The sequence below is a fragment of the Hemiscyllium ocellatum genome, unplaced genomic scaffold, assembly GCF_020745735.1.
Source record: "Hemiscyllium ocellatum isolate sHemOce1 unplaced genomic scaffold, sHemOce1.pat.X.cur. scaffold_1815_pat_ctg1, whole genome shotgun sequence".
NCBI classification, from domain to species: Eukaryota; Metazoa; Chordata; class Chondrichthyes; order Orectolobiformes; family Hemiscylliidae; genus Hemiscyllium; species Hemiscyllium ocellatum.
This window is the reverse complement of record NW_026867886.1, coordinates 1-25,323: the sequence shown is the minus strand read 5'-3', so window position 1 is coordinate 25,323 and position 25,323 is coordinate 1. Positions and strand designations below refer to the sequence as shown.

The 25,323-nt window shown below is 46.0% G+C and overlaps 2 long non-coding RNA genes across 4 annotated transcripts in view; one reads left to right on the top strand and one right to left on the bottom strand.

The window, feature by feature from the left end:
• LOC132810671 (uncharacterized) overlaps positions 1 to 6,466 on the bottom strand; it is a 61,977-nt gene extending 55,511 nt beyond the window's left edge. For all 3 annotated transcript variants that reach the window (XR_009643002.1, XR_009643001.1, XR_009643003.1), the window contains exons 1-2: positions 6,426 to 6,466; positions 5,324 to 5,438 (exon numbers count right to left, since the gene is read on the bottom strand). This is a non-coding gene — a long non-coding RNA (uncharacterized LOC132810671). The remainder of the gene's footprint in view (positions 1 to 5,323; positions 5,439 to 6,425) is intronic.
• Positions 6,467 to 7,086: 620 nt separating this feature from the next.
• Positions 7,087 to 22,277, top strand: LOC132810672 (uncharacterized). Its single transcript, XR_009643004.1, has 3 exons — positions 7,087 to 7,218; positions 18,144 to 18,252; positions 22,177 to 22,277. It is a non-coding gene; the product is annotated as an uncharacterized LOC132810672 (long non-coding RNA).
• Positions 22,278 to 25,323: the final 3,046 nt, after the last annotated feature.

Genomic DNA, 25,323 nt, shown 5'->3' with positions numbered 1-25,323 from the left:
CTACAGATAATGAAAACTGAAAGCAACAACACCTTCAGATTCTATGGACTACCTAAAGTACACAAACCAGACATCCCACTCAGACCCATAGTATCACTACCAGGGACACCATCACACAAACTGGCTAAAGAGCTACAACAGAAACTGAAACACCTGATCAGCAGATCCAGACACTCTATACAGTCAACACAGGAATTCTTGGACATCATCAGAAATACACACGTAGACAAGGAAGAAACTATTCGACGTAACAGCACTGTTCACCTCTCTTGACAAAACCCTAGCCAGAGAAACAATAGCCAACCTGCTGGACGTACAGAACAGACAACAAGACGGGGAACCTATCAACAAAGACGGCATACTCAAACTACTGGACCTGTGCCTCACAACACACTTCACATTCAACAACCAAATATGTGAACAAATCAACAGCACACCCATGGGCTCACCCATCTCTGGACTCATCGCAGAAGCGGTAATGCAAAGATTAGAACAAACAGTCTTACCGCAAATTCAACCCAAACTCTGGGTCAGATATGTGGATGACACCTTTGTAATAATTAAAAACACAGAAATAGAGAACACACACCAGATCATCAACGCCACACTCACAGGAATCCGATTCACTACAAAGGTAGAAAAGGACAACCAACTCCCATTCCTAGACGTGATGGTACAGAGAACACCGAACGGAGAATTCACCACAAAGGTATACAGGAAAGCCACACACACAGACCAAGTCCTGAACTACGAAAGCAACCACCCCAACACACACAAAAGAAGTTGCATCAAGACATGGTTCAAAAGGGCCACAACACACTGCAGTACACCAGAACTGCAAAAAGAGGAAGAAGAACACCTCTACAATGTATTCGCCAGAAACGGATACCCCCGCAGTTTCAGTCAGGATTGTCTGTATGGATCTGCTAGACAACTGTCCTCTGATATTGATGAGGGCAGTCCAGATGATGTGGGTTACATGGAGTTCATTAAGGTCTTTGACAAGGTCCCACACGGAAGGCTGGTCCAAAAGGGAAGATCCCATGGGATCCAAGGTCAGTTGGTAAATTGGCTCCACAATTGGTGGAGGGTTGGTTTTGTGATTGAAAGCCTTTGCCCAGCGGGTGTACCACAGGGATCTGTGCAGGAGCCATTGCTGGACATTATGGACATTAATCACTCGGATGGGAAAGCAGAAGGTAACATTAGTAGGTTTGTATATAACATGAAAGGTGAGGGTGTTGTCCATGGTGAGGGGGATGGACTCAGGCTGCAGTCTAATGTCCATCAGATGATAAACTGAGCAGAGGAATGGCAGACAGAGTTTACTTCTGATCACTGTGAGGCAATGCACTGTGGGAAGTCTCATAAACAAATGATATCCATCATGAATGGTCGGTCCTCCTGGAGTACTGAGGAATACAGGGACCTTGGTGGGCAAGTCCCTGGATGTCTGAAGGTGTCAGCACAGGTAGACAGGGCTGGGAAGGCACCTGAACTGGGAGCAGGAGGGGGACCCATATCCTGGTGGGGAACGTTGCTGGAGCTGCTCGAGAGGATTTAAACTTGTCTGGCAGGGCTGTGTGACTCCAAAGAGTTGTAAGGCCAGAAGGAAATTTGAGGCTGGTACAGATGTTGTAGACAGCAATATAAATAGACAAGGCAGGCACGAACATAGCAGACAATGAGGGAAAACGGGTGGATTAAACTGCAGTTATTTCAATGCAAAGGGCCAGACAGATAAGGCAGATAAACCCAGAGCATGGATGGGAACATGGGATTGGGATACCATAGGTATTACAGAAACACAGCTGAGGGAGCGACAGGACCAGCAGCTCGATGTTCCGGAGACAGATGCTGCAGGAAGGATAGAACAGGAGGCAAAACAGGCGGAGAGCTGGTGGTTTTGACTGGGGGAAACATCCCAGCAGGACCTAGAGGGAGTATTCATGCAGGATCGCCCAGTTAAACGATATTAGTGGAACTGAGAAATAAAAATTGGCCATTAGTTTTCTATGGTCGGACTACAGCGATAGGCAATGGGAGATGAAGGAGCAAATATGTCAGGAGATCTCAGATATCTCTTATAATATTAGGGTTGTAATGATAGGGGATCCTAACTGTTCCAAACCTGGACTGGGATTCCTACTAAGTTAAGCATTTGGATGAAAGGAATTTGTTAAGTGTGTTCCTGAAACTCCCAGTCATTATGTAAGTGGCCCAACTGGAGAATGGGGCTAAAGCTGACCTCCCCTTGGGAAACAAGGTCGGGAACGGGACTGAGGTGTTAGTGGGGGAGCCCTTTGGAAAGTCACCACAATTGTATTCGTTTGAAAATAGTGATGGAAAAGGAAAGGCCTGGCCCACAAGTTCAAGTTATTCAATGGAGCAAGATAGTATTCGACATGAATTTTTAAAGTAGATCTGGGGAGGCGATTTGCAGGTATGTGGATGGGTGTATGAATAGCAAAGATTTAGAGGGATATTGGCAAAATTGTGGCAAATGTGACTAGAAACGTCATGCAGGAGTTGGTCTGAAGGGCCTGTTTCCATGCTGTATATCTCTATGACCCAATGTCTTGAAATGAGTCCACATTATCGAAGAGGAGGTGCTGGAGGGTTTAAAACACAAAGGTAGATAAATCCCCAGGACCTGATCAAATGTAGCTCAGGACATTGTGGGAAGCTGGTGAAGACATTGTAGGGCCCCTAGCAGAGATATTTGTACCATAGAGAGCTATGTGTGAGAGGCTGATAGACTGGAGGGTGGCATTGTGGACAGTGAAGGTGGTTTTCTGAGATTACAAAGGCATCCTGATGAAATGCGTGAACAGCTGAAAAGCTGTAGATGGAGTTCAATCTGAATAAATGTGCGGGAATGCATTTGGTACAACAAACACGGGCAGGGCTTATACAATTAATGGTAGGACCTTCGGGAGTGTCGTAGAACAGAGGGACCTCAGGGTTCAGGTACATAATTCTTTGAAATTTGTAACATGGAGAGACAGGATAGTTTAAAAAAAGGTGCTTGCCTCATTTGCCTTCACTGCTCAGTCCTTTGGATATAGGAGTTGGAAGCCATATTGAGATTATACAGGCCATTGGTGAGTCCTCTTCAGGAATACTGTGTCCAGTTCTGGTCGACCAGTTATAGGAAGGATATTATTAAGCAGGAAAGGGTTGGGAGGAGATTTACTGGGATGTGGCTGGGTATGAAAGGCTTCAGTATAAAGAAAGGCTGAACAGGTTGGTATTTTTCACTGAAACCTGAATGTTGACAGATGACCTCATAGATGTTTATAAAATCATGAGGAGGATAGATCGAGTTAATGGGAGTTGTCTTTCCCATGGACAGGGGAGTTTCAAGGCAAGGCATTACATTTTTAAGTTTAGAGGAGAGACATATAAAAAAAAGACATGAGGAGCACATTGTTACACAGAGGATGGGTTGTGTGTGGAATGAACTTCCCAAGGAAGGGGTGAATGTGGGGACATTTACAATGTTTAAAAGACATTTGGATTAGGGCAGAAATAAGAAAGGTATGAAGGAATATGATCCAGGAACAGGTAGGTGGGATGAGATCCGTTTTAGAGTATGGTTAGTGTTAACAGAACAGTGTGGTATGACTCTCTGACTATGATTATAATGTTGTGTCATTAATTAAGAAAGGCTGCAAGAGAAAGCCAGGGAGCTACAGGCTGATGAGCGAGACATCAGGGTGGGTCAGTTGTTCTGACAGGTAGGCCTTATTACGAACAGCCAGCATGGCTTTGTGCGTGGGATAACATGTCTCACAAACTTGACTGGAGTTTGCTCAAGATGTGACCAAAAACATAGACAAAGGCAGAGCAACAGACGTTGTTTCTGGCTTCCACAAACCCCTGTTCAGGGTGAAGCATGATCCATTGGTTAGTAACGGTAGATAACAAAGGATCAGGGAGAGCTTGCCAACTGGATACAAAATGGGATGACAGTGAGAGACAGAGGATGGTGGGAGAGGGTTGTTGTTTAAACTGGGGCCTCTGACCAGCAGTGTGCTGTAAGGATTGGTGATGGGACCACTGTTGTGCACCATTTACATAAACAATCTGAGTGAAAAGAGAGCAGTCCCTGTTAGTATGTTTGTGGATACCAAGATTAGTGGAAGAGTGGGCAGGGAATATAGATATCGAAGGGGATATTAATCAACTGGGCCAGTGGGCCAAGGAATGAAAGATAGAGTTTAATTCAGGTATTGGATTTAATCAGACAAACCAGGGAGGACTAACACAGTTAATGGTTGGGCCCTGGAGAGTGTTGTAGAAAAGGGAGAGACCAAGGGGTGCAGTTACATTGTTCCTTGGACTGGCATCACAGGGGGACCGGGTGTTGAAAGCGGTAATTGGCACACTTGTCTTCATTGGTCAGAGCATTGAGTACATGAGTTGGAGATATTGGTAACACTGTCGTCAATATTTCTCCTGGGCAGAGGAGGCCACAGGGTTACCTTATAAAGGTTTATGAAACAATGTAGGGCCTAAGTACGGTGAATAGCCAAGGGTAGGTGAGTCCAAAGCTAGAGGCATAAAGGTGGGGTGAGAGAGCAAGGATTTAAAGAGGGAGCTGAGGGGCAACATTATCCACAGAAAATGGTGCATAGACGGAATGGACTGCCAGAGGAAATGGTAAAATCAAGTACAATTACAACATGGAAAAGATACTTGGGCAGGTACATGGAGAGGGGAAGGTTTGAAGGGATATGGGCCAAACACAGGCAAATGTGACTCATTCCATTTAGGAAACCTCGTCCGAAGAATCATGCCGCACAGAAACAGACCCTACGTCTGCAGTTATTGGAGGAGAAGACTATCGAGACAACGCATGTTGTAGAGACTAAAGCAAGTTACAGCGTTATGGATGGTCATCTGGACTGGAGGTTTCAAATATGTGAAATAATTGGTGAGAGGGGAGGAGATGACAGAGATAGGAACTGTGATAGGAGTTAGAATGATTGAAGACACTGGTCCTCAATACAAGCCGTAGATAGTGTTGGAGAGGGAATAGGGAACAGAAAGATCCCAGATTGCATTACCACCCTCTCATGGGAGGCCTGCTTTCCCCTCAGTTGTTCTGATGCTCCCTAAGAAAGCACAGGACTGGACTGATAACTGGGAACTCCCGATGCTGTCTCATTACAACAAAACTTGCAGCAGGTATGGTGATTGAGCCTGGGTTGTGTCTGTACTGTGCTCCCCCTCCAGCACTTTCTCTATGTCCTGTTTTGTTAGCTGATGTTTGGATCCCTCTTACTACTTTCTGCTCTGTGCACTGGAATGATCTTACCTGGCAGCAGGATTGATTGAAGACTCCGACCTCCCTGACTGTGTCTTTCCGGCTGACCAACCATCGTCCCAGCCAGCAGTTGGCAAGTCTATTGAGTCAGGAACTCCATGAGTACCTGTAGAAGACACAGAAAGGGGCAGAATGGGAAATTAGACTAATGCTTTGAGGGTGACACATATAGAATGGCACTGAGCCCCACATAGATCTGGAAAATCCCAGTCTCCATTCCTGACCTGTGCTGCCTCATCTCTCTGGAGCGGAGAATTCTGTTGGCTCATGATCTGGAGTAGCTTCAAAAGTGAGAGAGGCTGACAGAAGCAGCAATTAGACCCCCACAGTGAGGGATACCAGACGGTGAGGTACTGAGTCACTACACCAGAGCGCCGGGTCAAACAATTGTGCAGGAAGAAAGGGTTTTGATTCATGTTGCACTGGGATATACAAACTGTGAGCAGGTGAAGTGATGGCCTTGGGGCATTATTGTGTGACTATTTATCCAGAAACTCAGCAAGTGTTCTCTGGACACAAGTCCAAATCCCACCATTGTAAATGATTGAATGTGAAATAAATGCTTCAAAAATGATGTAATTAAAAAACATGTAAGTGAGTATTAAACAATTGCTGATGTTAAGAAAAATCCACCGGGTGCATCCCTGTCTTTGGTGAAGTAATCTAAAATGGGACTGGGATATCACAGGGATTACAGAACAACAGCTGAGGGAGGGACAGGACAGGCAGCTCAATGCCCCAGGGGACAGATGCTGCAGGAAGGACAGAAGGGGAGCTGAGAGAGGAGGAGAGCTGCTGGTTGTGATTGGGGTGAAACATCACAGCAGGGACTGAGAGAGGAGATTCCTGCGGGACCGCCCAGTGACGCTGTGTTCATGGAATTCATCAGTAACAATGGGGCTTCCCTTTCCTCTGATTGTTCTACAGACCCCGATAGCCCCGCCCTCCTGCACCTTGACCTTCACAACATGGCGGCCCAGAGCGCTCCCTCTTCCCTCAAACAAATGGCGGCCGTGACCCTGGGCCGCTTCCCTGATCAGAGACCGCCACCTCCTTCCCCGGGCCTGGAGGGGCTTTTTTGTGTTTTTTTTACCTCTATCCGAGATTTGTGAATTCTGTCCGCTCCTTTCTCCCAGCGACGCACCCACACCCCGGCTCTGAGCGCCGCTCTCTGAAGCCGATCGCAGCTACTTGCCGGAGAATTCAGCTCCGTGTCTCTCCCTCTCCCTGTCCCGATCAGTGTGACACTGCGCATGTGCCACATAGGAACCAAACTGCGCGTGCGTCTGAGGTTTCCGGTGAGTTTATACAGATTATTCATAACTGAAGAGAATCATGGGTGAAATATTTGTCATTAACAACAGTTCTGTCGACTTACAGATATAGAGCTGGCTAGTATGAGAGTAGATTGTTCGGTCCAACTCAACCATACTGGCCAAGTATGTAAATTACCAGTCGTTCTGAGTTTGAAAACAAGTTTCTTACTCAATTTGTGCAAATCGATTGAAAATATGTACGTTATCAGATTTACATCACAACTATTTCTTAAAATCTCACATTGATTTATGACAGAGGTTTAACACTCCACTATGTAGTGAAAACGATCAATCCTGCAAAACAGTTTGCATTCTGACCAATCCTGACGCGTTCACTCCCGAGAATGCTTTGGCCCCGCCCCTCACTCACTCTGGTTCGAGGACCGGCCGCTGCTTGGTCCTCCAGTTCCGCCCCTTCCTCCCATTTGCAGAGTTGATTCGGGCGTGACTCAGCAGCTAAGCACCAGAAACATTAAGGGACAAGGGAATTTAGAGTCGATGTCTTGTGATGCGGTGAAAATATCCCGAATCTTGACCGGGAGGCCTGGGTTCAATTCACAGCGAGTGCAGGTGCGTCTAATAACAACTTTAAACAGGTTCATTCGGAAAAACAAGGGAACCGAGTAAAAACAATAGAAAATGCATACAATGTGGTGGGGTTCTCAATGTTCAGATGATTTTAGTCTTTACCAAGTGTTTCAGGGCCCCAATGGGTCCCAGTACAGACTATTCCACTCCACCTAGTGCGCAGCCAGATACCAGGATTGTGGGGCAAATTGTTGTGGTGGGATCCAGAGGTGCTTTCCCTCTATTTTGGAGGTAAAAATAGGTGAGAAGAAGCAGGGTTTTGTATGGAGTTACCTGCTCCCCTCCTGTTGTAGCAACTTATTATTGCCCTAACTTGACCTCGTACGTTTTTGGTAGCGATCAGTGACATTTCGTAAGCCAACATACAAGATCTGTCACTCTGTTTAAGACAGCAGAAATCTCTTGTAGCACAATAGTCATAGAACAATACAGTGCAGAACAGGCCCTTCAGTCCTTGATGTCACGCTGACCTGTGAACTGATTCTCACCCCTACACTATCCCAAAATCACCCATGTCCTTATCTAAGGATTGTTTAAATCTTCCTGATGTGGCTGAGTTGTCTACATTAGCAGGTAGTACGTTCACAACCTTACCCCTCTCTGAGTAAAGAACCTGCCTCTGACATCTGTCTTAAATCTATCACTCCTCATTTGTAGTTATGCCCCCTCGTGCATACTGACATCATCATCCTAGAAAAAGACTTCCACTGTCTACCCTATCTAAGCCTCTGATCATCTTGTATGTCTCTATCAAATCCCCTCTTAGCCTTCTTGCCAAGGAGAACAGGTTCAAGTCTCTCAGCCTTTCCTCGTAAGACCTTCCCTCCAGAGTAGGCAATATCCTGGTTAATCTCCTCTGCACCATTTCCAATTCCTCCTGTCCTTCCAGAAATATGGGCACCAGAACTGCACACAGTATTCCAAGTATGGCTGCACCAGCTTTTTGTATCTTTGCAGCATGATATTGCGGCTCTGGAACTCAATTACTCTATGAATGAAACCTAACACACCATATGTCACCTTAACAGTACTATCCACCTGGGTGGCAACTTTCAGGGATCTATGTACATGGACTCCGACATCCCTCTGCACATCCACACTACCAAGAATCTTTCCATTGACCTAGTACTCTGCCTTCCTGTTATTCTTCTCAAAGTGCATCACCTCACATTTAGCTGCATTGAACTACATTTGCCACCTCTCAGCCCAATTCTGCAGTTTATCCAAGTCCCCCCGCAATCTGTAACACACTTCCACACTGTCCACTACTCCACCGACTTTAGTGTCATCAGCAAATTTACTAATCCATCTACCTATGCTTGCGTCTAAGTCATTTCTAAAAATGACAAACAGCAGTGGTCCCAAAACAGATTTTTGTAGCACACCACTAGTAACTGGACTCCAGTTGAATATTTTCTATCAACCACCACTCACTGCCTTCCTTTAGAAAGCCAGTTTCTAATCCAAACTGCTAAATCACCCTCATTTCCATGCCTCTGCATTTTCTCCAACAGCCTACTATGTGGAACCTTATCAAAGGCTTTACTGAAGTCCATGTATACCACGTCAACTTCCCTACCCTCATCTACATGCTTGGTCACCTTCTCAAAAACCTCAATGAGGTTTGCGAGACATGACCTGCCTTAACGAAACCATGTTGATTATCTGAAATCAAATTGTTGTTTGCAAGATGATTATAAATCTTATCTCTTATAATCCTTTCCAAAACCTTTCCTACAACAGAAGTCAGGCACACTGGTGTATAATTACCTGGGTCATCTCTACTGCCCTTGAACAAAGGCACAACATTTGCAATCCTCCAGTCCTCTGGTACCAAACGTGTAGACAATGATGACTCAAATATGAAAGCCAAATGCTCTGCTATCTCCTCCCTAGCTTCCCAGAGAATCCTTGGATAAATCCCATCCAACCCAGGGGACTTGTCTACTTTCACTCTTTCTAGAATTGATAACACCTGTTTCTAACTAATCACGATCCTTTCTAGTCTAATATCTCATACCACATTCTTCTCCTCTACAATATTCTCCTTTCCCTGAGTGAAAACCAATGCGAAATGTTCGTTAGCACCTCTCCGATCTCCACATGGTACACACTCAACTTCCCATTCTGTCTTTGATTGGACCTGTTCCTACCGTAATCATCATTTTATTCCTCACATACCTATAGAAAACTTTAGGATTCTCCTTTATTCTATTTGCTAAAGACTGCTCGTGTCCTCTCTTTGCTCTTCTTAACTCTCTTTAAATCCTCCCTATCTGATCTGTAACTCTCCATCTCCTCATCTGAACCATCTTGTCTCATCAACACATAAGCCTCCTTCTTCTTCTTAACAAGCGATGCAATTTCTGTAATAAACCACGGATCCCTTACCTTATCACTTCCTCCCTGCCTGACAGGGACATACCTATCAAGGATATGCAATATCTCTTCCTTAAACCAGCTCCACATTTTCATTCTCTACATCCCCTGCATTTTGCTACGCTATTCTATGCATCCTAATTCCTGCGTAATTGCATTATAATTGTCCTTGCCCCATTGATAACTCTTGCCCTGTGGCATGTACCTGTCCCTTTCCATTGCTAAACTAAACATATCTGAATTATGGTCATTCTCTCCAAAGTGCTCACCTAAAACTAAATCAAACACCTGGCCTGGTTCATTACCAATCACCAGATCCAATGTGGCCTCCCCCTTGTTGGCCTTCGACATACTGTATCAGGAAACCCTCCTGTACACACTGGACAAAAATTGATCACCCAACGTATGAGAGTTATAGCATTCCCAGTCAATGTTGGGGAAGCTAAAGTCCCCCATAAGCTCTTCAGCCACGTTCTCAAACAGACTCGCTACCTCTCTGCACAGAAGCTAAAGTCCCCCATAATGCCCACCCTGGTACTTTTGCACTTACCCAGAATAATTTTGCTAATCCTCTCTTCAACTTCCCTGGAACTCTGTGGAGGCCTATAAAAAAAACTCTAAGCAGTGTGACCTCTCCTCTCCTGTTTCTAACCTCAGCCCACACTACCTCAGTAATAGAGTCCTCATCAAAAGTACTCACAGCCACCGTTATAATATCCTTGACTAACATGACTTGCATGGACCCATTGCAGTGCTTCAAACTCCATGAGGCAGCCATACTCTCTATGACAGACAGACTCAGTCTGGAACCTCCTCTGTCAGTATTATTGCCAGAGCCCGTAGCCTTTGCACTACTTAGCCATTTCTTGATGTTATCCAAACTGAATCAAACTGGCTTAAAACTCGCATCTGTGATGTTGGAAACCACTGCAGAAGGATGAGATGGATCATCCCACTTTGCACTTCTGGATACAGATAGCTGCAAATGCTGTTGTCGTATCTGGTGCATGGATGTGTGAGGCCCCTCCATCAGTAAAGGTGGGGATATCTGTGATGCTTCCTCCAGTGAGTTATTTAATTGTCCATCACCGTTCACAACTGGGTGTAGCAGAACTGCAGAGTTCCGATCTGTTCCATTGGATGTAGGATCACTTAGCTCTGTGGCTTGGTGCTGATGCTGTTTGAAATGCAGATGGTCCTGTTTGGTAGCTTCACCAGGTTGGCACTTCATTTTTAGGTACACCTGGTGCTGCTGTTGGCATGCCCTCCTTTCCTGTCCTTTGTGATGGGTGAGAGCAGGATTTACAAACCCACGAGATTACAGATTGAGCTGGAGTACAGTTCTGCTGCTGTTGATGTCCCACAGTGCCTCAGAGATCCAGTTTGAGATTCTACATCTCTTCAAAGTCTGTCCCATTTAGAACGGTGATAGTGTCACTCAACACAATGGAGGTTTTTCTCAACTTTCAGCCAAGACTTTGTCTCCAAGAGGAATGTGTCCTGTCCGATACCGTCATGGACAGATGTATCTGCAGCTGGTCAATTCATAACAATGAGATCAAGTATGTTTTTTCCCTCTTGGTTCCCTCACCACCCATTGCAGACTCAGTTGAACAGCTGTGTCCTTTAGGACCTGACCGGCTCAGTCAGTAATTCTGTTGCAGAGCTAGTCTCGATTGTGGACATTGAAATCCTGTACCCAGAGTACGTTTGACACCATTTTACTTCCCCAGTGCTTCCTCCAAATGGTGTTCAACATGAAAGAGAAGTGATTCATCAGCCAATGGAGGACAGTACCTAGTAATCAACAGGAGCCATGAGACTTCCTGGTGTCCGGAGTCAATGCTGAGTACTCAGAGGGCAAATCCTCCCTGTCTGTGCCACCACCTCTGCCTGGTCTGTCCTGCCGGTGGGACAGGACATATTCAGAGATTTCAGGAGAAAGTGAAGACCGCAGATGCTGGAGATCAGAGTCGAGAGTGTGGTGCTGGAAAAGCACAGCAGGTCAGGCTGATGAAGGGCTTAGGCTCGAAACGTCGATTCTCCTGCTCCTCGGATGCTGTCTGACCTGTTGTGCTTTTCCATCACCACAATCTCAATATCTTGGGATGGTGATGGTGGTGTCTGGTCATTGTCTGTAAGGGTTGATTTCATGAGTATGAGAATGTCAGGCTGTTCCTTGATTGGTCTGTGAGACAGCTCTGCACATTTTGACACCAAACTCCAGATGTTAGTCTGGAGGACGTTGCACCATCCAGAGGGCTGATTCTGTGGCTGTATTTTCTGGTGCCTTGTTAGATACCGAGTGGTCCACCCAGTTTCATTCCTTTGTTGAGACTTTGCAGTGATTAATACAGTGAGTAGCTGGCTGGGCCACTGTCGGGTTGGCAGGATTTTTTTTTGCCATTGACAATGGTTTCATGGAGATCAGGAAATTCCTAATTCCAGTTATTTTTTCTTGAATTCAGATTCCACCATCTGCCAAGTTGGGATTCGAACCAGGACTTCAGTCATTTGTTTTAATATTTTGGATAAAAGTTAAATATATTAGGTTTGTTTAATCACTTTAAATATCACTTACCCAGGTTTTGTTTCTTTGTGAAACACTGTCCATCCTCCTGTCTCCTCCATCCAACAAGAAGAGTTTGGAGCACATGGCGTTTCTCTGTCACTAAGACTGAGATAATCCAATCTGCTGCTTCCCTCCCTCTCACTAGCCCACAGAGCCAAACTGCCTCACATGGTGTTCCTGGTTTTTGTGCTAAACTTACATCTTCTTCCAGTCTCTTGTCAAGCCTTATCAGAACTCATCTTGACCCTTTACCCTAATTTCACTAAACTATAGACTTTCCAACTCTCTTTCCTCCTCCTTCTCATCAGTCCCCCTCACGGATTCACCAATATTGTTCCTTGTTCTGTCTTTTCTGGTTTTATCCTTCTCTCCCAAAATCCTGCTCCATCTCCACTCTCTCCCTTACCTTTCTGAATTCCTTGCATTTGGTGTCCTTGGCCCCTCCTGTATCTCACGTACACACTGCCAGGAGGTGCCATTGTGCAAAAGCACCATGTTGGGTTTCACATGTACACTGACGATGCCCAGCTCTCCCTCCCCATCATCCCTCTCCATGACTCCACTGTTACTCAGTTATCAAACTGCTTACCACATTCCCACTACTCGATTAGGTGCAGTTTCCTCCAATGAAACATTGTAATGGTTAAACCCATTGTCTGACAAATTCCTTTCCCTTACTGCTGAGCCCTCCCTCTCACTGGGAACGATGCAGCAGAACTACACTCTTCACAATATTATTACAGTTATATCTGATGTGAAGCTGACCTTCTGATCAGACATCTACACAATCCCAAACACCAGGAATTCCAATCTCTTAAATGTTGCTTGTCTCCTCCTCACTCCAGATCCATTGCTACTGAAACCCCTTACCCGTGTTCCGTTAAACTTGATGAATCCGAAACAGAACCCTTGATTCTGTGACTGACTCAGAATCTGGTTTCAAACTCCCCCCTCTGTATTTACCCTGAGACACATCAGTATTTATTCTGTCAAACCCCTTAAGAATCTGGTGGTGCAGTCTGATTGTAGGTTGTGGAAATGGCAGGGGATGATATGTTGTATCTGGGTGGAAGGTAAGGACTTGGTGGGGGGAGGGGGGGTGGTCTATCCTTGTTGCAGTTGGAGGTGTGGGTTTCAAAGGCAGAGGTGCAGGAAGTGGAGGAGATATAGTGGATGGTATTGACCACATGGGAGGGGAAATTGCAGTCCTTGAAATACGGGCCATTTGGTATGTTCTGGCCTCACTGGAACACTGCAGTAAGCATGAGACAGAGACGTTGGCCAGGGAACAGGCTCGTGTGTTAAAGTGGCAGGCAGCTGGAAGCTCAGGGTCAGTTTTTGCAGCAAAACGTAGATCATCAGTCGCCATTTCCGCCACCTCCACTGAGATGCTGCCAGACCCAGATTCCTGTCCCCTCCATTAACAGCTATGCACCCTCCCAATCAGATCATAATCCACTCCTTTGTCTTTCCAAATGTTCCTGTCTCTCTCTGGGTTCTGTACCTGCCCATTATTTGCTCTTTAACCCCTATCTCCTGCAGTACAAAGATCTGCAGGTTAGTTGAATTGGCCAAGCTAAATTTCCCATAATGCTCAGGGATGTGTAGGTGAGGTGCATTATTCAGGAGAAATATACAGTAATAGGGGAGGGGAATGGGTCTGGGTGGGATACTCTTCGGAGATACGCTGTGGACTTTTAGGGCCGAATGGCCTGTTTCCACACTGTCAGGATTCTAATTTTCCCAGCTCCCATCGGTTCTGAGGAAGGGCCACTGGACAGATTCCTGTTCCCAGATGCTGCCAGACCTGCTGAGCTTTCCCAGCACCTCCTGCTTGTTGTTCCTGATTGACACCATCCATCCACCTTCCGGGTTTGATTCAGGCAGGGGGAGGATCCCACCACTGACCTCACAATGGGGTCCAGCTGATTGATGGCAGCTTCGGACCAATAGGAAAAGGGGGTGGGACTGGTGGACGAAGTGGAACCAGCTGGTCATCCAAACAATGGGAGTGAATGAGGGGCGTGGCCAGTGGGATGACACGTCACCAGTAACTCCGCCTGTGCAGTGTCACGTGACTCGGCCGTCGGTGAATGTGGGAGACCCAAACAGGGAAGGGGAGAGTGGCCTCGGAGACGGAGACAATGAGTCACTTTAGGCTGGGAAGTGTTAATTACACTCTGTACGGGTCATTAATCTGAATTAGAAACTCTTTCCCGTGTTTGCAGCAGATGGGAAAATGGCTGCGGCCCTCAGGAGGTGACAGGTCTTGGGATATGGCCGCCATCTTTATTGGGGGCAAGGTACAGTGAGGGGCATGGACATGTCCTCTTTCTGGGATCGGGGGGGGGGGGGTGGTGTACGATTTGAAGAGAGGCATTTACACATCAGTCACATACCAAGAGAAAAATATGTCTTGTATTCTTCCTGCACTGGCTCTGAGTTTTGTTTTGAGAATTCATTTCATAGGATATTAAATCAGAATAATTGAGGCTGGGATCTCAAAAGTAAGTTTTTACAGTCAATGGAGTCATCAGGATCTGAATATCATTGACGTCTAAATGTGGAAGGAGAAAGGTTTGTGGAAAATATCTCCAATATTTTTGTTAAGCAGGAAGATGTACAAATTCGTGGTTGGATCACCTTTTGGGTGTGCGCTATGTTGTGGGCCCTGCAGCAGAGGAAGGAGATATTGGCCTGAGAGGGAGCACAGATTTATCCAAATTGCACCTGGTCTCTTTGGGTCTAAATCTGAGAGATCTTACAATCACTCACTTCATGATGTTAACCTGTAAACTTCATATTTTCAATTAACTGTAAACTTCCCATCAAAAGTCCTTTTGGACTCGAATTCCAGCACCATTTCAGGTGGAACGTTCCAGATTCTGACAACGGTCTGTTCATTCAGAAACTGCTGAGGTCCATGTTGACTCTGGGGTTACAAAGGGCTGCATTGAAAGATGAGATGCTGTCCCTGAGCTCCCATTAGATGCATTGGAACAGTACAGGAGGCTGAGGGCAGTGTAGGTGTGAGCAGGCAATGAAAATGACAGGGCTGCACTGTGAGGGCTCCTTGGCTCAATGAGAGTGTTTTGGAGTTGGGTGTAAACAGGGCGAGGGGAGACAGGGAGAAGGTGAAGCTGAAACTCAGTTTTAGTTCAGGGAACAGACAGTTTTTCAATGATTCCTGCGGAGTATTTGTTAACAGTGTTTAATGTATTTTTCCTGAGGGCAGTTGAGAGCTAACCACATTGCTGTGGGTCTGGAGTAACATGTCGGCCAGACCAGGTGAGGATGACCGTTTCCTTCCCTACAGGACATGAGTGAACCAGATGGGTTTTCTGACAATCGACAATGGTTTCATGGTCATCATTTGCCTTTTCACTCCAGATTGTATTGGATTCTGATGTCCGCACAGCCATGTTGGGATTCTAACCCTAATCCTCGGAACATTGCACATGTCACTCATCTGGCAGGAATACCATTAAGCCATTGCCTCCCCTTTTTAGCAATGTTTAAAGAAAGTTCCATCATTCTACGTGAACAATGTGCAACGTCCATGTGTCGGCCTCTCCAAAAGGTTAATCAACAGAAATTTGTTTGGGAGTGAAATATTTCACTTTTTTTGGGGGGAGGGGTGTTTATTAAACAAAAATGAATCTAAATAAAAATCTGATGCCACGGACATATAATTTCTGAAGCCGGAGGGGGATTACAGAGACAGGGAGGGTGGTGAGGCCGGAGGGGGATTACGGAGACAGGGAGGGTGGTGAGGCCGGAGGGGGATTACGGAGACAGGGAGGGTGGTGAGGCCGGAGGGGGATTACGGAGACAGGGAGGGTGGTGAAGCCGGAGGGGGATTACGGAGACAGGGAGGGTGGTGAGGCCGGAGGGGGATTACGGAGACAGGGAGGGTGGTGAGGCCGGAGGGGGATTACGGAGACAGGGAGGGTGGTGAGGCCGGAGGGGGATTACGGAGACAGGGAGGGTGGTGGGGCCGGAGGGGGATTACGGAGACAGGGAGGGTGGTGGGGCCGGAGGGGGATTACGGAGACAGGGAGGGTGATGAAGCCGGAGGGGGATTACAGTCCAAACATCACTGTGGTGTACATGGACTGCAGCATTTCAGGGAGGTGGTTAACCACCACTTTCTCCAAGACAAGTAAAGGTGGCCAATAAATACTGGTCTGGGCAGCAAAGGCAACCCCCAGTGAATAAAACCAAGCAGTGACCTCTCCGAGCTGACTTGCTGTGAAGTTAAAAACCTCTCTAGAAATGGAGTGGGCAGAGAAGAGAAACAGTGACATTTCACAGCTGCCCTCAGAGAGACCTCACCCTTGGAAGTACTCAGAGCCGGGGTTCAGCTCAGTGAGTTTCAGTCTCTTCAAACATCAATCTTAGTCAGTTTTATTTTATTAAATCTACAGTAGTGAGTAAGGTGAGGATTTCTTTTTAATGTCTTTGGGTCTCTTGATTAAATGTTTAAGATATGAAATGTAAGCATTGCTAATCTCGGGCAGTATTTTTTGAGAAGTAAGACTGTGTCTTTGTCATGGTCTGTAGGTTGTTAAGGTGGAGAGATGGCCTGTTGTAGAGTGGTGTGCTGTTCCTGTCGGATGTGGGAGATTAGGGAGAGTCTCAATGATCCTGATGATTTGTCTGCAGGAAGTGTGATTGCAAATCCTATTGGATCGCATGGATTGGTGAAGGAGTGATTAAAGGCAGTGAGGAGTTAACAGGAGCCGGGGGGTGTGATATGTGGCCGTCTCAGGATTGCAAGATACTGCAGATACAGTCAGGTAGATGGGTTACCTCCAGGAAAGCTAGGAGGGGTAGGTAGGTACTGCAGGAGTCTCCACTGGCTATCCCCATCTCAGACAAGTACACGGTTTTGAAAAATGTAGGTGGTAATAGACTTTCAGGGGAATGCAGCACTGACAGCCAAGTTACTGGTACTGAGACTGGCTTCTAACATAATGTGAGGTATATCCAGTTCCACACGATCGATGGTGATAGGGGACTCTCTAGTCAGGGGCACAGTCTGCCATTTCTGCAGCTGACAGTGAGACATCAGAATGGGGTGGTGCTGCCCTGGTGCCAGTGTCTCACAGAGGGAGCAGAATATTCTCAAAAGGGAGAATAACCAGTGGGAGGACATTGTACATTGGTACCAATGGCATAGGAAGGGGAAAGCATGGGGTCCTGATGAGCAGGGAGATTTGCTAGTGCCACTTGGGAGGCATTAAACCAGTGAGGGAGTCGGGGTAAACCTAAAGAGATAGTGAGAAAAGAGGTGAGTCTGAGGCTGGTACTGTTCACCGGTCAGACTGTCAAGGCAGGCAAGAGCAAGTCACAGAATGAGGTGCGACGGAGCAGTTGCACTGCATTTATTTCAATGCAAGAGACCTGACGGGGAAGGCAGATGAGCTCAGGGTATGGTTTTGAACATGTGACTGGGATATTACAGCAATTACAGAGGCATCACTCAGGGATGGATAGGACTAGCAGCTTAATGTTCCAGGGTATAGATGCTATAGTAAGGATAGAAAGGGACCAACAGCGCAGTGGGAGAGGTGTTTTTGATTAAGTATGACATTATGGCTGGGCTTCGGGAGGATATTCCTGGGAGTACATCCAGGCAAGTTATTTGGGTGGTACTGAGAAATAAGAAAGGGATGACCATCTTACTGGGATTGTGTTATAGACCCTCTCCCAATAGTCAGCAGGGAATTGAGACACAATTTTACCAGGAGACCTCAGATATCTGTAAGAATAATATGGATGCAATGATAAGTGGTTTTAACTTTACCAACATAGCCTCAGAGTGCTGTAGTGTTAAGGGCTTGGATGGAAAGGTATTTGTTCAGTGTGTACGAGAACGTTTCTGATTGAGTTTGTAGGATGTACCTACGAGAGAAGGAACAAAACCTGACCTGTTTTCTTTATTCATTCACAGGATGAGGCTGTCACTGGCTCGGCCAGCATTTATTGCTGCGTTTACCCAGAGGGCAGTTAAGAGTCAACTGCGTTGCTATAGGTCTGGAGTCCCATGCAGACCAGACCAGGTAAGGATGGCATTTTCCTTCCCTAAAGGTCATGAGTGAGCCACATTGGTTTTTCCAACAATTGACAATGGATTCCTGTCATGACTAGATTATTTTTTCCAGATATTTATTGAATTCACGTTCCAAAATCTGCCGTGATGGGATTCAAACCCTTGTCCCCAGAACGTTATCTGGGTCTCTGAATTAACTGTCTAATTTCACTCCATCATCACTGCCTCTTAGGAAATGAGGCAGGGTGAGTGACTGAGGTATCAGTGGGGCAGCTCATCAGCATCAAAGATCCCACAGTATTGTGGCTCAGTGGTTAATGCTGCTTCCTCAGCACCAGGGACCTGGGTTTGATTCCAGCCTCGGGCAACTGTCTGTGTTGGAGTTGACACATTCTCCCCAGTTTCTGTGAGGATTTCCTTCGGGTGTTCCAGTTTGCTCCCACAGTCCAAAGATGTGTAGGTTAGTTGGATGAACCATGTTAAATTTCCCATATTCAGAAGATGAGGTTTTGGGATGTGCAGGCAAATCTCTGCCTGATGTGAAAAGATCATTTTGGGGTCTTGGACAGAGGTCAGAGGGAGGTGTGGCCGCATGTTTTACATCTCCCATGGTGGTAAGGGAGGGTCAAGGGTGTGGAGCGTGGGTTGGTGGGAGGGTGTGGACCGAACAAGGAAGGCGCAGCTGGACAGAAATGATCAGGTAGAGTCAATGTGGCTTTGTACATGCACAATTGGGTCTCACTAACTTGAGTGAGTATTTTGAAGTGACGAAAAAATTGAATAAGGAAGGCGGTGAATGCTGTTGATATGGACATTCAACAAGGTTCCACAAAGCAGACTGGTTAGCAGGGTTAGATCACATGGAATGCAGGGAGAGCAAGCCATTACAAAACTGCCTTGAAAGTAGGAGACAGAGGATGATGGAGGGTTGCTTTGCGGACCGGAGGTCTGTGAGCAGCAATGTGCTGCAAGGATGGATATTGGGCCCTTAAATAAATGACTTGGATGTGAATATATGAGGTATGGTCAGTAGGTTTACAGAAGACACCAAAATTGGAGGTGTCATGGACAGTGAAGAAGGTTAGCTCAGAATACAACAGGATCTTGACCAGATGGGCCATTGGAGCAAAGAATGGCAGACGGAGTTCAATTTAGATAAATGTGAGCTGTTGTATTTTGAAAAGGCAAATCAGAGCAGGACTTATACACATAATGGTAAAGTCCTGAGGGGCGTTGCTGAACAAAGGGACCTTGGAGTGCAGGTTCATAGTTCCTTGAAAATAGAGTCACAGGGAGGCGGGGTAGTGAATGCAGCATTTGGTACGCTCCCCGTTATTGGTCAGTGCATTGAATGCAGCTGTTGTGATGTCATATTGTGGCTGGACAGGGCACTGATTATAGGTCTTCTGGAATTCTGTTTTCAGTTCCAATCTCGCTGTTCTTGGAATCAGGCATCTGATTGGGTACATGAAGAGGGAGGTTTTAGAGGGATAAGGGTGAACCGCTGGCAAATGGGACTCCATTAACGGTCTCCGTTATTGGTCAATGCATTGAATACAGAAGCTGGGATGTCATATTGTGGCTGGACAGGACGTTGGTTAAGCCACTTCTGGAATTCTGTTTTCAGTTTGAATTTCCCTGTTCTGGGAAGGATGTTGTGAAACTTGAAAAGGTTTGGACAAGATTAACAAAAACGTTGCCAGGATTGGAGGATTTGGGCGACAGGGAGGGACTGAATAGGCTGGGGCTATTTTCTCTGGAGAGTCAAAGACTGAGAGGTGTCTCCATGGAGATTTATAAAATCACGAGGGGCGTGGATAAGGTGAGCAGCTGGCGTCCTATTTCCTCAGGTTAGGTGGGTCCAAAACTAGAGCACATGGATTTAAGTTGAGAGGGCAAAGATTTAAAAGGGATCTAAGTGGCAACGTTTTCAAGCTGAGTGTGGTGTGTGTATGGGAGGGGCTACCAGATGAAGTAGTGAAGGCTGATAAAAATCACAACTTTTAAAAGGCTTCCAATTGGGTACATGAATAGGAAGGGTTTTGATGGATACAGACTAATAGCTGGTAAATGGGAATCCATTAGTTTAGGATTCCTCGTTGGCACGGACGAATTGGACGGAAGGTCTGTTTCTTTGATGTTAATAAATTAAGATGCATTCCTCTCTTTTGTGCAGAGCTAGCTGAAGCACAGATAATTATCCTTGGAGCTGAGAGGGTGAAGCAGTGATTTCGATCTTGTGCAGATTTGGTTGCAAGGTCTTGAATTTACAGAGAGAGAGAGGAATTGTTAACACTGTCACAATTTTTAGTAACTATTTTCAAGTAATTGGCAAATAATACAAGGTGAAAATGTGAACGCTATTTTACTCAGTAAGTTCTGAGCATCTGGAACAATCTGAACGACACAGATTCAGCAGGTATTCTGAAACAGACTTGGAATTTTACTTTTTAAGGAAAGATTTGGGAGGCTATGGGCTCATGGGAGGGGACTTGGGACAGATTTGCAGCATCTCCAGAGAGAGAGAGTACAGCCCCAATGGGCTGAATAGCCCCCAGCCCCTGTGTTCTGTGATACTGCTCTATTCACTGTGAATGATGAAGCTCATCCCAGGGCAGAGAGAGGGAGGAGTCAACCACTCTCATGGCAATGGTGCCCGGCTGATTGACGGCAGCTCCAGACCAATAGGAGGAGAGTCTGTGTTCCCCTGCAGCCAATGGGAGTGAATCAGGGGTGTGGCCAGCAAGCCGACACCTGTCCATGAGCTGTGCAGGTGCAGTGTCACTGGGTGGGGGTGGGAGACACAGCAGAGACTGGGACAGAGGCTGTAGGACCTGAATTACAAACTCCCAGTAAATTAAAACCAAAAGAACTGCGGAAGATGTAAAACAGAACTAACAACCCGGAGGGTCTGGAAAATCTCAGCAGGTCTGGCAGCATCTGTGATGAGAAATCAGAGTTAAAGTTTAAGATCCGGTGTCCCTTCCACAGGACAGATGTTACTGAGGAAAAAAAGTCAGTTTATTTGCAGAAGATAGTGTGGGGGGAGGATATAAGGAGTAAAGGATAGGTGGGGATAGAGTGAGAAGAGCGGTTGGATAAAGGAGTGGATAACGATCTGGCTGGGGGAGGGTGATTAGCTGTTAATGGAGACAGTTAGTGGCTAACCATAGGTAGTGTGTAATGACAGGCTGTGAGACCAAGGCCTGGTGTGTGGGGTAGGGGGCTTCGACATGGGGTTCTTAACCTATGGTTAGCCCCTAACAGTCTCCATTGTAAGCTGTTGCCCACCTATATCACTCCACAATTGGAGCTGCCGAGTACACAAACCTTTGGAATATCCTCCCTAACCCCCTCTGTCCACCTTAAAGATGTATCTAAAAATCGTTCTCTTTAATCAACGTTTCCATCACCCGTGAAGCATTTTAGGAGATTTGTCAATGTGAAAGGCTCCATACAATGCAGGTAGTTGTTGTTACTGTCTGACATCAGGAGAAACAGGGATGAGCCCTCTCTCTCTCATACCTGATGAACAGCAGCAAAAGCAGGAAGCACTGAGCATGCTCCAGCCCACAATGGGCCTCGGATTATTGATGTTAATGGGCGAACGGGGGCTAGAGGTGCTAGTTGTTGCTTCAACCAATCGGAGTGAATGAGGGGCGGGACGATACTCAACCACGTGGTAAACCTCACTGACAGCACAGTGTGTTGTGGCCAAGGCATTGGAAATGTGTGAAGGTGCAGGGCAGGGGAAAGGAAAGACGTATTGACCAGAAAGAGAAGGAAATTTTCACAGTATGGAATGAGAGGTTTTACAGAACATAGTGCACATTGTAAAACACACATTTGAAAATCCAAATTCTGCCCCATTTTCCCTCCCTATAATGCATTTTACACTCCCTGAAATATCAACTGTGTGTTTCTCCCTCCACAGATCCCAGTGATCAGTGCCAAAGCCCCATTGCCTGTGGAAAAGGTGATGTTTGACTTCCTGTACAGCTGCAATTCGTGTGGTGAAGGTGCTCCCACAATGTGGTTGGGTAAGAGCTGTTATAGTTTATTCACTCAGCGACAGTGAAGAGTTGACAATGTATGTGCAAATCAACAACAGTTTGTTTTTTTTTAAGTTTATAATTCCACAGAAATACTATTGAGAGCTTCTGACATAAAGCCACAGATTAGGTCAGGTGATCAAAAGAACTGCCAAATAAACAGGTTTTCAGGAATACCTTAAAGGAGGAAAGCAGGTCTGAGAGGGTTAGGGTGGGAATTCCAGACAGTGTTGCCTTGGCAACAGTAGAAACAGCCAGACAGGTGAAGCAATGAATAAACATATCGTTGGGAATCTGAAAGAAAATGAGTTGTCGGGGTCTCACAGGTTGTGTGGTGCAGGGAGACAGGGATGTTCACAGCCAGGAATTTCATCAAGGGTGAGAATTTTAAATTGTTGCTTGTTGATGGATCAACAAATTTTGGTACAAGTGAGCACTTGGACAGTAGGGTTTTAGATACTCTTGAGATTGCATGTAAGTTGAATGTGGGAGGTTGGCAAAGAGTGTGTTTGATAACGAAGTCTGGAGATAACACAGGGATGGACGAGTGTTTCAGTAAATGAGCTGAGACTAGGGTGGAGTTGGGTGACGTCACTAATGTAGAAATAGTGTTTTTGGTGTTAGGCTGCGCCTCCTCCTCACCACTCCCCCTCACTAAGTCACAGATATTGTTCCTTGTTCTATCTGTCTCTCTTTTCTGGTTATGTCCTTCTCTCCCATTCTGCTACAAACTAATATTTGACCTCACCATTGTTGCAAACACCTCCTCCATCTCCACTCTCCCTTTTCTTTCTGAATTCCTTGTATTTGGTGTCCCTCCAGGATCTCTCCTTGGTCCCTCCTGTTTCTCACCTACATACTGCCAGGAGGTGACATCGTCCAAAAGCACCGTGTTAGGTTTCACATGTACACTGACAATGCCAGCTCTCCCTCCCCATCATCCCTCTCCATTACTCAGTTATCAAACTGCTCATCACACTCCCACTACGCGATTGGCTGCAGTTTCCCCCAATGAAACATTGTAGTGGTTAAACTCATTGCCTTCAGTTGCTATTACAAATTCCTTTCCCTTACTGCTAACCCCCTTCCTCTCCCTGGGAACTATCTGAGATAGAACCATACTCTTCACAATATTGCTGTCATATCTGTAACCCCAAGTTGACCTTCTGATCAGACATCTACACAATCACAAACACCAGGAATTCCAATCTCTAAAATGTTGCTTGTCTCCACCTCACCCCAGCTCCATTGCTACTGAAACCCCTGACCCGTGTTGGTGTTGCCTTAAACTTGACGAATCTAAAACAGAATCCGTGATTCCGTGACTGACCCAAAATCTGCTTCCAGACTCCCTCATGATGGGAAACATCCTCTCGGTATTTAACCTGTCAAATTCCTTAAGAATTCTACATGTTACAATGAGATCACCTCTCATTCTTCCCAAATCCAGTGAGTGGAGTCCCAACTACTTCAGCCTTTTCTTAAAAGATAATCCCTGCAAACCATGGTTCATCCCAGTCAGGTTTCTGTGAAATGCCTCTGATGAAATGATGTATTTCCTTAAATAAAGGGACCAAAACTTCTGTCATTAATCCCAGATGTGGTCTCACTTCAATTTATAAACTTCATAAAGTTCCTCTCAGGTATATACTCCAAACAACTCCCTTTAAACTTGCACTGATGTTGAAATGCTCAGCAGGTCATGCAGCATCTGTGAAGAAAAATCAGTTAAAGTTTCGGGTCTGGTCACCCTTCCTCAGATACATTAACTCTAATTTCTTTTCACACCTGCTGCTAGACCTGCTGAGCTTTTCCAGAAAATTCTGTTTCTCTTCCTGGTTTACAGCATCTTCAGTTGGTTCGGTTTTCATATCATTTAAACTTGCCATCTCTCCTCTAGAATTTGTCATTCCACCTTGGGGAAAAAGATTCACATTTGTTTGGTCTCCCCGACTCTGGGGGAAAAAATAAACCATGACTAGTCACCCTATCATTGCTCCTTATAATTTTATACAGTTCGATAAAGCCACCTAAAGTGTCCAGTGCTGCAGGGAAATAGCCTCAGCCTATTCAGCCTCTCCCTATGGTTCAAATGTTCCAATACTGGCAACATCCTAGTAAACTTTTCTGAACTCGTGCAAGTTTCCCAACATCTTTCCTGTAACAGGGAGACTGGAATTGAAAGCAGTCTCGGGATTCCAAAAGTGGCCGAGCCAATAAACTGTACAACCGAAACATGATCTCCCAACTCCTATCCTCAATGCACTGCCCAATAACAGCTAGCATACCGCACACCACCTTCACCGACCTGTCTACCTTCAACCACACTTTCAAGGAACTATCAACCCACACTGCACGGTCTGTTTGTTTGTCAACACTTCCCAGGAACTTGCCATTAAGAGGTTGAGTCCTATTCTGGTAACATCTTTCTGAAATCAGGGAGACTACAATTGAATGCAGTATTCTAACACTGGCCTGACCAATGCTCTACTCAGCCACAACGTGACCTCCTAACCCCTATACTCAGTGACAGAATCCCCACAGTGTGGAAGCAGGCCTTTCGGCCCATGAGACCATACCAACCATCGGAACAGCATTCCACCCTAACTCTGTAACCTATCATTACCCAAAGCTAATCCAGCTAACCTGCACGTCTTTGGATTTGTGGGAGGAAATTAAGAACACCAAGAGGAAGCCCACCCAGACACACAGGGAGAATGTGCAAACACCACACAGACAGTGGAGTCGAACCAGAGTCCATTTATTGACCAGTGCATTCAATTAAAGGTCAGTGTCCCAAATGCCGCATTCAGCACCTGATCTCCCTGAAACCCCCACTTTCCAGGAACTATGCAGTTGTTCTGAGCCCTTCAGAGGGAATTAATGCGAGGAGGAGAAAACAGGAACAGGGTTGAGTTGTAGATCAATAAAATAACTCTCCATCTTCCCCCTCTGTCTGTTCCCCCCGTCTCCCCCCACTCTGTCTGGTTTCCCCTCCCCCCCCCCCGGCGGTCAGTCCTTTGTCGCGC